Raw genomic sequence first — 15,677 nt, 5'->3', positions numbered from 1 at the left:
ATCACTATTTTTCACCATTCCTTGAAGGAATGGTGAAAAATAGTGTTTACATTGTATGTCGGTAGGTTGATTTCACAATTTGATGAGGAATCGTCTCAGATAAACTGGCAAACTCTAATAGGAAGCCATCGATTTGGAATCGCAAATAACCAAGTCTGACCAGCAGCACTTCAAAAATACTCGGAAATAATCAAAATAAATTATTTCCAATCGATGTCAAACCAAGGCTGGAACTCAGGACCTATGGGTGGTTGACATTAAGGCAACCTCTGAGCTATGCTGCTTTATTTTGGATTTCATTGTGTTACTTTGATTAGTGTCGCTTTCAGCTTTTTTTCATTGTGTATCCAAAATTTGGCAGTGAGAGACGAAGTACAAATCGGAAGGGAAATATTATACTTTCATATGATAAATAAGGACTTGCGTTGATACAAAATGATCCTTCATGATATTCAATATGATTTTTATTTTTTTTTGTATTATAAAAACACGATTCTGACTAAGATAGTTATATTTAACTTGTTATTTCAGATTAATATTATTCATACACATTGGCTTCATAATTAAACGAGGTATATTTTTTATGTTAACAATATATGTATGTATGTATGTACCTATGTATGTACGTTCTCTGAAATTAATTAATTTGCTGTTATTTATGAATATATACTATGTATGTATAATACATAGTATATATTCATTTATGTAATTAATCTGGTCACAAATTTATCATGGGAATTAATTTGGTCTAATTAAACAGGCGATGATACTAAACAGTGATATGTAATAGGAAACTTGTGATTTTTTTTACATCGTGTGTATTATTTATAATATAATACCTCGGAAATCCAATTACATGGTTGTATTTTTCAAACTAAATTTGATTTTTGATATCAGAATACGTCGTATGTACACATGTATGTATATAGTATTCACAAGGGCGAGCCCCATTCTTAAATATACTACGTACATCAACTATGCACTTGTATATTTTATGGAATGTGAAATTCTCGTTCTGCAACTGTAGAGCTTTACGAGGGAAAACTTTATGAAAACTTGTAAGTTTGAAATATTTACACGAATTGGGTACCAGCACGCGTTCGTTGCCAAAGCGCTTTCTCAATTTACAACGTTCCGCAAATGCTCAAACACTCGGCGCATATTTGCATCAACCCTTTCTCACCCCTCCGTATATATGCATTTTTTTGAGTTGGCAAATAATAAATAGGATGATATGTGCATATGTTCATATGAATATTCGAGTGTATTAAATGATAGATTTCGGTGTGTTAGCTGAAAAAATTGATCAATTGCATAGAAACACTGTTTCGACAGTGTAATATTTACCTACATCTGTATGTATATTTTGATATTTTACTAGCAAAAGCTGGAACTAATTTCGATGTCAGCTATTGCGATCCGACTAAAACCGTAACGAATGTTCAACTTCATTCGCAAACTTTTCATATATTTCATGACGTTTTCACAAATACGGCGTTCCACTTTCGAACCATTCGAACGTTGAAAAACAGGATGAACGGGAATATTTCATTTTTTTACATGTCTAATTTGATTTTATGAAACTTTATCCCGTAGAAAAAAATGAATATATTCTCTATGGTAAATTAAAACATTCCAAACATAATTTTATTTCATGCTTTTGTATGTACATAAATAAATTGTAATGTTGATTAAATTGTGTTCAACGACAATTATATATTCGAAACGCGTATAATTCGATATTTTTTTCAGACTGTTTAAATTCCCATCTTCTATAAACCAACCACGTACGCAACCTCCAAGTGAATTATTAAAATTAGAATTAATAATAAGAACACGGGCGTTTCACGAATGACCTATGAATAAAATACATAATCATGTGCTAATAAAATCCAATCAATATAATACAGATTAATAATTCCTACGGTAGATGCGTTCGACTTTGATCTAAAAACATTTCACGAGAATGTATCAAAAAAATTTGCATACACATGTGAGCCCTGCAGCCTCGAATGCACCAACGCTTCTGCACGTGCAAATATCGACACACACACCCACACATGCACCCACGCAATCTCCCGGTGGCTTTGCCCCGAGGATAGATTAAAAATTTTTGATTGAAAGTTCCTCGCCAAGTACTCGCCGGCTTATAAAAGTACTATCCTCCATATGAAAGCTCTCTTCGCGAGCACAATCCAATAATGGCCGGATTTCAGATTGCCGCACCTTTCATTCCGACCCAACTTTTTCATACCAATCTTCGAATATTTTCCACCTATCTGAATTGTATGTATTATATTATACGTATGGATGGGTTTCGTTTGAATTTATAGTGAATGAGTTTATATGTATGTACTCATATTTTTGTTTGTCTTATATAGACAGGCCCTCGAAAGACCCTCCCCTTGAATTTATCTGCAGAGCATTATTGCTCTTAATCGCCGAATTAAATTAAGTTCAGTCAAATACCACGAATGCCTTACGTTGCGTAAGTCGAAGGGGAAGTCACTCTTTGTGACTTTTGAATGCTCGGAAATTTCCCTAATAAAAAGTGCATGCAATACAAACAGAGGACCGGCACTTCTCAATCATTGCCAGTGTATTTACATAAATGATTCATGAAAAACTTTTCATTAACTGTGTATTAAAGTTGCCTTTACTTTGTTTAGAAATGGTACAACAATCGAACTAATGCTACATACATAGTTAGTGTGTAACGTATGCATGTACATACATGCATATGTATGTTATACAATATTTCATTTTAATACTGTGTATATATATAATATATTTAGTCAAGTGTATAAATTTGAATTATATTATGTGCATATGTATGATTCTCTTGGTAAAACCAGATGTAGTGCATTATGCAATTGAATAATTATTCATAATAAATCAAATCAAAATTTCTAGTAGCCATCTGGCCATTTCGGCAACGAAACGCAGACTCGGCACTTTTTTCGTCAAGGGGTATGTCAGTGTTCAAAGCTTTTAAACATCCCGAAAAACTTGGCACATTATCGTAAATATCAATTTAAACATAAACCCCACTGCGGAGGATAGGGGAGGCTCACCGGCATTATTACATTCCGGTGCATCCCCAACAGTGCAAAGCTTCCGTTCGACGTACCGCACGTACCTACCCTCAGTTTCTACCAATACTTGCATATTAGTTTTATGAAAGGCGGACTAAATAAAGCTTCTCGGTCTTTTTTCTTTTCATTACGACAGTTTTTCCGTCTCGCAGTATGGACACCCTCGCGCCTCCGACGGGATTTGTGACTAACGAGAATTTATTGCTTTTCTCCCTTCGGCGGTTTTCCTCTTCTTTTTTTCTGCCCATCTCTCCCTTCTCCCACTCAGCGCTTTTACGTATCAACCCGAAAAATACAGTCAATAGGTCGGCCGACACACGCATATGTATTCCGTTCTCTCATATTATATAATATTAATGTAATTCATTCCATTTTTCTTATTTTTACACATTTGGAGTGTAGCTTCTTTGTGAAGTTTCTTAAGAAGGGTACTGTTTCAGTTGTCTTTCGGCTGCCTACTTGTAATAAAAGTCAAGTCAAAGTCAAGAAGAAAATTAATTTGTTCCTATTTTTTAAAAGCTTTTCATTGTTCGTAAGGTGTGATACAAAAAGTTCAAGCAATAATAGAAGTAGTCACAAAACATGTAATAATAGGAGAAAATTAAATATAAGGATAAAAATTGGAAATGTCTTGCATCAACAGTCAGCGCTAATGTACAAGAACCAGTCATGAATGCTAAACATCCCCGTTAAGCCGGAATTGAAGAGATAAAATATAAATTCACTCGCATCACATTCATTTTCAAAAATTATGATAAGCGCAGGCTACCAGAAAAGTGAGTTTAAATTATCACTTAGATGGAAAATATCATATTTTGGCACGTCAGCAACGATTTCGTTAAGAAATCGGATAGCACTTTGCATAGGAGCCATCCGATAAATTACTGTGCGAGCAGGAGGTACAACTATCAAATTATGATGTCTACTACGCAGATAATTATTAGGGATATTAAGTCCCAACTATTCCTGCAACAACGGTGATGACGTATTACCAAGTAGAAGCTGGAGAACAAAACGAATTAATGAGGAGTTTATCTTTATTTTTTAAATAAAAACAAATACTAAAGAAAACTCTCAACAAATTTCATTTTCAAAATAATTATGTATATAAAGTTCCCTTGATATGACAAGTTTTCCCTCAAGTCCATCGTTGGTAATCCAAAACTGACATTTTTCACTCCGGTCTACTGTTTGTATGTACATACATACATATGTATATTGTATACTCTTAATAGTTGCATCAGCAATTTATCATTCCTTTTATATAATATACTATAATAGATACATATATGTACAATAAATAAATAAATTGTGGTAAAATATCGCATGATATATGTACGATTGGGGTAGTTTTAACCCTTTATTGCTGCCAATAAACGCAAGAGTTGGCCGTGGTAAGAACGGGGTCGTCCGGATATTAGATGCACTCACAGTTGTTTAATTCAATTGCTTTATGTGGCTCGGCAATACTTCACTTCGCAGCCATTTTATCAAAAATAATAACCCTCCGACAATAAAAATGAGAGATCGCCGCCAGCTGGCGTTTTTGATTCGCGCTTTAATGCGACCGCCGCGGTTTCGATGTTAAATAACCCGTCGCGCAGTGCCAGAGTCGAGCCAAATCTATACGGACATTTGTACGACATCGTAACAAGCCTAATAATGCATTTTTATGCATCTCTTTCTTCTCGGTTCATCAAATCCGCACAAAAATCCGTGCAAACTTCACCGACATTGAATTATAAAATGCAAATATTCTCTGCGAGTTTGTACGTGTCTCTATCGTTCTTGTACATTCTCGCTCGAGTTGGAAACAGATGTTGTTCAAGATGGTATGAAATTCAAAAGTAATTACACTGCACGGATTTTAATCCGCTCTAACTAGCGACGTTTCGTTGTGAAACTGCCCCTAAAAACTTTTACGCTCGTTTTCCACCCGTTGTTTTATTTTTTATTTATTTTTATGAGGAGGGTTGCTTTTTTAATGGTGAAAAATCACGACTCGTCACGTTAAACTACATATATATCTTCGTCGACGATCGATGTTTAATTAAATATTTGTCGGGCATGCCTTGCGGTCGAATTGTTTGACCGTTTCGAATTCCGCAGAAATTATCCGTCTTCCGGGTAATTCGACTAACAATTCGGCAACTATTGGGAATTCAGTAAATATTTTGAAATTATACGGTCTGTCTAACATAGCTTTGAAATTTTGATTTTCATACTGAATTGTTGTTCAAATTATCAAGTGCCTACTATCTATTAAAATAATAGTAAAATTATTTTTGATTCAATTTTGTGTATAATTACCATGGTTTTGAAATTGGAGTCGGAGTCTTAAAAAAATCAACCAACTCCGACTCCTTTTTTGTATTTTCTTTGATCAATAGTATTACGGTTTGTGTCATCTAGGATTTCCAATTTTATTGAAGTAAAGCCACTGTTAAATTTAAATTTAATAATTTCTTTATGAAAAATCATGATTTTAAATTAAATCGTTGAATTGCAGTTATTTTGATGTTTTGTAGCCAAACCGATTGTCGCCTCTGTCTCATTTTTCACATTGATTTATTTGTGTATGAAATTAATTACTAATATTCATATTTCATCGCTAATAATTCCTTTAATCTTATTTAATATTTATTTTGAAAATCGCCATTATTTTTACCACTAAGAATTTTATACGATTTTGATCCGACTCCGAATCCGATAGCTCTCATATTTACTAAAAGAAAATGTACAATATTATAAATATAGATATTTTATTTGGCCAATTTTATTACATAATTGTACCATATCCTGTAATCGTTCTTGCTATTTTTTTTTCGTGTGTGTACTTTTCCTCCAGAACCTTTTCCCCTAACGATATTGTGTGGCTTTGGTCATCATTGCGTTGGAAAAACAAACGATTTTCTCAAATGTTTCCCTCAAAATGAGCTTTCACCGCCGACGTAGTTTCCCGCCATTACGTATGGATTTATTTTATTACACCGAGACCTTATATGTGCGTTTGTACATACATACCGTGTACGTTTTCTTTCGTTTTTCCCTCTCCGTGTTGTGTTTCGAAAATAATCATTACGTTCCACCTACACAATTGAAGTTTCGTCGTTGACAGAAAACTGAGAATGTTTTAATATTTATTCGCGTAGTGGCACTCAAATTTTGAGGTTCTCACAATGGAGAATTTACATTTATTTCTGAAGAGTATGTAAAGCAGGGGAGAAGAGGTGAATTTCGTACAAGAAATCCTCGGGGAACGCTACCGAAATGGAAACTCTTGGCGAGGGCATTCTCCTATGTAAAACATTACGAAAAGTAATTCACAATAACTGAAACGGAAATGATTTCTGTTGACATTCTCTCCAGGTCTCCTCCGGTTGGATTATTTCGTATGAAAATTCAACACAACACAACTTCTCGCTCGCCTACATTTCGTTATTGTTAAAATATTATACATTTAATACGCATTGAAAACGCTCCTCGCTGATTATTACCTCGGGCTGTGGCGAATGCGTCGCGATTAAAACGTTACCTACAAAAAACAACGGTTTTTTTAACTATTTCAAATAGACCTATCTTCTAGCGAAGCGACGACGTATCCAACAAATTTTCAATCACATCATGACCGCGTTCGCTTCATTAAGTTTCGAATAAAACCACACGAAAACGTATCCCGTAATCGAAGACCTAAAAGACCTGACGTCGCTGAAGCATATTTCACGTCGAATATGTGATTTCCCTAGGCGATTTTTGCCCGTGCAGATTCGAGTGGAGAGTTGGCCCGATGATGCTCTCAATATATATTTTTTGTTTTTATTTAATTTCCATTTCGTTTGCTTATCTGTATACGCGCTCGAACTTCCGAAAAGTATTCATTCATAAAAACGCGTTCAATGATATTAAAACTTACATTCGTAGGTATATACTCTTTCAATCGCCCACCCGCTTTTATGAAATGAACTCGATTGATCTTTTTTTTAAATAAATATTAAATGTATTTATTTTTCTACCTTTTTCGTCTCTATTTATATTCCTCTTAAGGTTTCCGCCCGTCGTATATTACTTCTTAAAATTGGCTAGCCCTGATTTATTTCGAGAGTAGGTAGGCAGAGCAAGAGCGGGAATCAAATTTATGATTGGCTGCGTTTTCATTGAAATCCGGTTTGTTTGTTGCCGTCGACGCGACCGGTGATTACCGGATGCTTCCGGCCGGAAAAATATTTCGTTCCAATGAAAAAGTAAAACCGGAACACGGTCGAATATTAAACGTTCCTCTCGCGGGAACTGAAGAGGGTTTACGGATTACGGGTTCGGCTATCCACCCTCCAAACCCACGGGCATATTTCAACCTTTTAGTTACACCCGAATGTATAATATATATGTACATAGGTACATATATAATATATTATATGTTTGTGTGTTTGTTTTAAGTGGGGCAAGGTGTGTTACGCTGAAACGTATTTCATTTCAGGTCGCCTCCAATTACGCGCGAGCCGTGACACGCCACTTGTCTTCCATTACATCTTCATTGTTCCGATGACACATTAACGTCCGTTGCCGAGTGTCAACGGCGCGTTACGTTACCCACTCCGTTACGTTGTCTCACCCCTGAAACCTCCCTCCTCCCTCCCCCGAAAACCCCCACACCATCGTGGACCGAAACGGCGCTTCGCACCATTCCCACACAGCAATGATGTGTCTTCCATCTCAACAATTGAATTTCTTCAGCTGTATGTCTTCCATCCATGTCCGGTTTCTTTCGCTCGAACTGTGGTGTTATATTTAGAATTTTTTGTAAGAAATGAAATTTTGTTTCCCGTGGAAACAAATTTGTCATAGCTTTCGATTTCAAATACCACATAGGTACACATATTGGGTTCAATTTGAAAATTTTCTATAAAATCACTCAAGTCGATATATATGTTATAAGTATAATAAATATAGATTGCATTAGTGATATGGAAGTATATGTAGAGATTTTTCTATCATATCGGTTTCTCAAAGGCTGACGACTTATCTTCTAATACGTATATAATATATTCATTGCTATCTTTCAAAGACTATTAAATAATGGACCGCAAAATAAAATCAACGTGTTCCTGAAATTTAATTTGAAAAAGGATTTTTTTCGATATAAGATTTTCAGGAACAAAATTGAAATATTCGTCTTTCGTAGCGTGTCTAATTAGAACAAACTAAATTAAAAGCTTTTTAAAAGTATCGTGGCCAGAGAGAGACCTGTATATACTTGTCTATAGATAAATATTTATTTATTTATTTTAAAAACAAATAAATAGTATTACAACTTTGACACCAAAAAAAAGCTTGTAAAAATTAATAACAAAAATGAAAAAATAAATAAAAACAAAGAATAAAGTAATTGAATAGTGCTAGATATGTGATATATAGTTATGTGGTATGTGCATATGTGATAATTTAAAAAATATAAATTTAAAGCAAGAAAAGGAACAATAAAAAGGATCAATATGAAGGGGAATATTGACAAAAGAAGAATAAGATCTCTATATAAAAAGGAAACAAGATCTCTATATAGGAAGGAATAGTTGGTAGAACAGTGATAAATTTGAAATATTGAAGGATTACGGAGGGATGTGATTGGACATTGGAATGGGATCTTGCTTAATAAATAAGGACCATCAATTTTATAATTCAAAAGCTTAACCAAAAACAAATAACTACATGTGAATATCTTAAAACAGTCGGTTACAGATTGAATGAAAATTGGGTGATGTTTAAATGATTCTTGATTGGTATTCCAATTTTTTTATTATATTGTAGATAGAACTAAGATTGAAAGATGACAATGGATGAATTTATTCCAAAATAAAACATGAAAAATAACACTTCATCCGGTAGTGAATAATATAAGGTTGATTAAGATAATGAGTCATATTGGAAGAGCTTTTAGTCATGAAAATATTACTATGTATGTAAATATTATATCAAATAAATGATCTCATCGACTCATAACATTTTAAATGAGAGTTTATCCGCATTGAACCGCCGATTGAAAACCGCAAATTTGAACCATTGAAATGTAATAATATCGCCTATATAAAATATGCATATATTTAGAATGAAATATTGCCGCAATTACAATTCAAATCGTAAATTGAAACGCGAGTTGACAGGTAAATAGCTTTTGATTTGCAAATTTCGCATAATATGCCGTACTTACGTATATACATATGTATGTATACATCTGTATTTCCTCCGTTTTTGTCGGTATTTTCGCGTCTAATTATTATTGCATATTTTAAAAGCACAACGTTTCATTAAATAAAGTTCCAATTAATTGAAACCCGTATCCGTAATTTGAAACTGCAAATGAAAATGTGCCTGAACGAACACACACATAAATTCGGTACCCAAATATGCATGGAAACCATCATTTAGTAATTGAGTGCTATGTTTGTAAACTGCATCAAAGCTTTTCGCTACATATGCAATATGAATACATCACATACCCACAAAAAATTGTATGTAGTTACAAACTTTAATTTCTTAAATAGTAAATAAATAAATATACTCAATGCAATATTTGAACGTACATATGTGGAAATTTGGGTGCTTATTTAATATATGTGTGTACCAACAGGGTATGTCTTCGTTTTCGAGTGGTCCCGTTCTCCTTGACACCCGCTTTGCAATAGACTGCATTTGCATACTCTCTCCCTCTCCCTCTGGTCGCTTTATCCGATGCACTCAGACGGTAGAGTGTAGAACTGTAGACCCTTCGTCCTTTGGGTAACCTGACCCCGACAGTCACGACTCTGGTTGCACTTTATAATTAAACGTAATATCCCATTGCTGCGCTCATGTGTGTCTAGAGATGTCTCGCGCTTTGGGTGCATTTGAAATGTCTCGATACCGTAGTATGAATATTTATCAACAATTTCCCCCCCCCCCCCAATTTTTTCGTTTGAAGTTCTGTAGCTCATTCGAAAAACGTTGAATGTATGTAAATGTATGTCAGCCGGATATATGACATAAAATTGTCTCCTGCTTGGAAGAGTAGATATTTAGAACTATTCCATATACATATGTATGTATGTACTTTTGTTTTATGAACTTCTAACCCAATTCCAATTAGTCGGACTATTTATATAGTATAGCGTTTTCTATTCTTACTGCTTAGTTAACTGAAATGAGGCATAATCTCTAGCTTTCCGCAAATCAACTAACATTTCATTCCAATTCTAATATTAGATGCCAGGTTAGATTTTAAATAACATTGTGAATTTTTAATAAAAAAAGTAGCTATGAAAGAAGAATTACTTTGTAGATTAAGAAAAATACTAAAATCATAATATACATATAATGCAATTGTCAGACTACATTTTATGTATCGTAGATCTGTTCTATACTTGATGAATTTTTCAATTAAAAATAAATTATGGAGTTTTCGTTAGCATCTTAGATGTACATTTTTATACTAAGTACATATTTATGTACATCTTAGATGTACATATTTATATAATCTTTCACGCCATCCTCTTCCAATTGTTCTTAAATCGGATGAATGTATCAATTCGACAAGTTATATGATATAAAACAGGTCGATTTTAAATTATGTAGTATTAAATCTGGCACGTTTCAATCAACAGAATAGGCTTTCTTGTCTATTTACAGACACACACATGCATGGTTAAAGTGCGGCCTCGTTTCGGCTATTATCTTTTAATTATAACGCGGTCGCCATGTGATATAATAATTTGTTTTATGGAATTTTCGTCCCGTAACAATTACCCGAAAAGCGTTATTTTGTCAACGGGGTTCGTTCGCGTGCCTCCACTATTATAATATTATTACGGCGCGCCAACGTTTATTTGAATATACGTAGTAAATTGCGGGTATCCCCCCACGGAGCCGTGGATGTGTCTGAAAAGATAAATGAACTGAAAGCCCGTGTTGTTGTTTAATTAAATTTTAAGTATTCCGTAATTAAGTTGAGCATGAAAGGCGGCAGTCGATGTTTTTAGTTATTTTCATAACAATGACGTAATGGACCATTGTTAGCGCCCGCTGGGTAAACAAAAAGTGGTCTCCTCTCGCAGATGAGAGGCCATCGCGTGAGAAACCCTGCAGATGCCGAGGATTACGAGGGTTGAAGAAGATCACAAACTCTAGGAAACTGCGCATGCAGCACGTACCCCACCATTATTGTTTGCAACATGGCACCCCTTTTGTATTCCCGTCGTCTTTATTATGAAATTTTTCCAACGTATTGCATGTCGAAGTTGACCCACCCTTCTCAGGGTTCAAATTCAAAATTGATTAAAATTTAAAAGAACCACTATAATGTTTCTCTGCAAAAGTTTATATATTCTATTAAAGTCCTAAGTATGTATCCATATGTACATAGATGTTTTCATACATTTCACAGCGTAGTGTTAGAGCTATTGCATACCAGTAGATATGTAGGTCGTGGGTTCAAGTCCCGACCAAATACGCTGCTAGCGAGATCCTGTGGTTATTAAAAACACAGTTCTACCGCCTCCTGCTGGAATTTTCCAATTTTTCTAGCTTAATTGTTGTGACGAATCCAATTAATCGGTATCCTCCCCTTCAGTTTCTCGCACGTTTGAGCTGTACCAATAATGTTTTTGACTGTCGATAGATGCCTCTATTGTATTCTATGCAATGTTATGTTTGAAAAATTGTTAGTACTTATGTACAGAAATAATCTAACCATATGTATCGCCTTGGGGTAATTCCTGTCATGGCACATATGATGTATTTATGTAATAAAATAAAATATATTATTTGTTTTGAAAGCTTGAACATTGCATATCAACTATAAACTATGGTAAGCCGTAACTAAAAGGTAACTTCGATCTTACAAACAAAACTAGGATTTAATCCATCCTTTCGAATTTCAATGTATACATTTATTTATCAATAATTAGTTCTCATATTAAGAGTCCACCTTAATATATAACATTTGATCACTACAATTACATTTACCTATTTTAAACAATCAAAGCAAATCAAAGCAAACTTTCAAAATGACAGTACATTTAATACATATTGCTAATGTTGCCTACTTTAATCAAAATCGTGTCGTGATATTTGTCATTTTTGGCAAAATTGCATCCGTGTATAGTATAATGACTGTTAACTTTACAGTCTTATCGCAAATAATACAACAAAAATAATTTAGCAACCGACAATGTAACGGTCAAAGGAAAACACAACGTACACGTATTTCAACATAAATAAGACGTTTTTGTTTTTCGTGTAAACCAAAGTTTCCTGTAATCGAACACGAGCGAGCGATAATTGGGTGCATTTCCTACTATACTTCTCTAATTTCTCTTAACGAAGGCAAATGCGGTTGTTGTCGTTGCAGAGAGAGAGACCTGCAGATTAAAGATTGCACCGACCGAACGGACAGACAACGTTCGACTTTTAATTAGATGACATTTCACTCTACCCCATATATCGTATAGGTACGTGTGTATCTTCTTGCACATGTGGAGTTGCATCACGAAGTGCATATAATCGTGGGCGGCCCCACACTCGACTCCGCAAGAAGATGGAGATGTCAAATGAACGAATGTGCAACCGCCAGTCACAATATGCTAATTTGTATTAATTGTACGCGCTCCTCGATGCACTTTTGGTTCGATGCAAACGAGGGGATGAGGTGGCTGTCCGCAGAAGCGTACTGCGCAAATTGAACTAGTTAAAATCTATTTACATCTGTTTAATATATAACATACAGTATTTCAATTTACAGCAAATCCCCTACTAATATTATTTGAAATTGTATATTGTATACCAAAAACAATATTAATGTTAGAATATCATATATATTATGTCCAAATTCCATTATCATATTCACGATTTACTATTTTAGAGTCTCCTTCAAAGTAATCCGAATACATATTTATAGCTCTTGCTTATTATGTATTTATGATATCATAGACTATGTATATTTAATTGTATAGTAAAATAATGAGTTTCTGTACTAATTTTTGCGTTTCTTTTTGTTTCAGGTATGCACTCGAAGAAAATGCAACATTGTTGAAAAATTCGTCCATGGTTACAATACGGTATTTTGTTTATTACAATTCCATATATGTTTTAATGATCGAAAATGATCAACATTTGAATATAATTTTACGAAAGTGCGATGTTTATTGTAGTGTATTTGCATAGGCGGCATATTGTTTCGCAGAATCGCAGAAGTGCATTTGCACAGTGCAACTGTACACGCGTTCGCAAGAATGCACACACGTGTGTACACGCGCTCGATTTCTACACACCATTCCCCTCGCAAAACACGTGAGCACTGTCACGTGTTAATGTTGGCACCAAAGCGGATTACACGGCCACTGCTTACCCCTGTATTCTGGCACAGTTTTTTTTCCTCTCGTTTTCCTCAAAGGTTTTTCTCGATTTTCTTTTCGCGATAATTAGAACGCTCTCGTGTCCGTTAATTTTCACACAGAAGTGTCGACTGCTTTGAACATTGCATGTATTACTTTCACGCGTTGTAAGTTCGTGTAGGTTTTTTCACTTGTATTAAATTTCAGACGTCCACTTACATACATACATATGTATGTTGACACCGTGATGATGACTGACTACGCTTAGATATGTATAATTATGTGTATATGAATATAACCCATTTCAGTTTTTCATATAGTTTAACGATTAATTATTTTACATTTGTTTATTTATTTAAAATACTTGGGGGAGGCGGCAAAGCCGATAGACCCAAGGGATTTGACTTATTCATATATATAAATTAAATGAGAAAAAAATATGTATTCAAGATATAAAATTCGATACTAAAATAAGAGAAGAAAAAGATATAAGAAAATATAAAGGGATAAAAAAATAGAACAGTAAAATGTAAACCAAAAAAAATCTAAATATAGAAAGTAATAAAGATATAGCAAAAGAAGAATTATAAAAACCCTTTAAGTTTATGAAAGACATCTAGCTTGTTTAAAAATATTAAGGTTTTCAGAAATTACTACATTGTAGGGCAGATTATTCCAAACTTAAGCCACACTGTTCGAAAAGAAGGAATCTCTAATCATTTTGTTCGATTTTTCTATTAGGAGTCTGAGAGAATGACCTGTTAGATGAGTGTTGTCATTGAATACACAGAGTTTGACATAGGATTATTGTAATGATTATTTAGTACTTTAAAGACTTCGATTAAGTCACCTCTTATTTTTTTTGTCTCCAGTGTTGTGAGATTTGTTCTTTTCAACCTCTCATTTATATTTAATCGCTTTCAATATTCATATTAATTAATATCTGTTCATAACAACTTAAGGATCTCTACATATACATTTGTGAACTTAATTAAGGTCAACTATTTGGACGTAATTTTGGCTAATGAAGCTAATCCACATACAAAGTAGTTTTTTCTACAATATAAAAAGCTACCTCATTGAATGCGATAGTAATAAGCAACAATACATATCCATATTAAACAAAACTACATCCATTAATCCCATCAACTCTCTATAAGCTCATACAAAAGTAAAAATCCATTATACAGAACTATTTTTAGGTCATGTTATTGAAAATATATGAAATTCTTATATGGTATTTGTTCTTATTGTATTATTATAGTTCATTTTCTGCAAATCAGTATCTCATAGGTTTGATTGTATTGATTCAGATTATCATTATTTTTAACATCTGCAATTTTTCATATGCCATGATATATCTATTATTTTGTTTGCAACAATCGTATCGTACTTTATATTCATGACGTACGAAACTGGTTCAGTCGTAACTAACTTTCATTAAGGTCTATAAAATATATCATACGGTCCATTTAAACATACGAGCACGTCAGGCGAGTGCTTTTAATCAACGACCTTTGATTATTCGTCTGTCTGGTGCTGTTTGTTTTCGGTAAAAATTTACCTGTAATTATCGGAGAAAAAGGCGCGTCAGCGGGACGTTAAACATTTTAATGCCCTCGCCCCGGGAAATGAGTTTATTTGTTCTGACAAAAAACGCATTCGGAGGTCCGTATGTAGACACACGTATACAATGATCCGGCGTTGAATAAACAAAAAAATAAAATAAGTCTTTAGTCCCTTTTTCGGTTCTAATTGATGCGAGGACGCGTGCTCGATGACAAGGTGAGGCCTCTGGCGTTGAAACAGGATTCATCACAGAACAAAACCGAAGTAAACTCATTTTATTGTCGGTTCGACATTACGAGTGTGTATAAATTTATGCATTGTTTTCACTTTGATTACATTCGTATCTATGGCTAATTTACGACCTCGTTTCCCATTACGATTTTTCGTCTCGACATAAATAACCCGCGAGCTGCGATGCATACAACATTGGCTTATATGGCCTTTTAAATTATTTATTAAAATGATATGTGCTTTGGCTTCGACTCTTAAACGACACTCATATGCATATTTTCTATATAACCAGCTCTATCATAAAACACTCGGCCTAGCACACACGCAGGTAAGGAAAATCGTATACATTCTTCTATTTTTTTTATATAACATTTATCGTCGCATAAAACTTTCAAAATATTCATTTAATTGATACGAATTGTGA

General features: G+C 34.1%; 1 protein-coding gene across 1 annotated transcript in view; it reads left to right on the top strand.

Moving 5' to 3' along the window:
- The window catches only part of LOC143912377 (uncharacterized), a 334,563-nt gene that overhangs the window by 206,776 nt on the left and 112,110 nt on the right, over positions 1-15,677 (top strand). The gene's annotated exons all lie outside the window — the stretch shown is intronic.

This window comes from Arctopsyche grandis, chromosome 5, assembly GCF_051622035.1.
Source record: "Arctopsyche grandis isolate Sample6627 chromosome 5, ASM5162203v2, whole genome shotgun sequence".
Classification (NCBI taxonomy): Eukaryota; Metazoa; Arthropoda; class Insecta; order Trichoptera; family Hydropsychidae; genus Arctopsyche; species Arctopsyche grandis.
The sequence above is the reverse complement of the archived record's forward strand: the minus strand, read 5'-3'. Positions and strand labels throughout refer to the sequence as shown.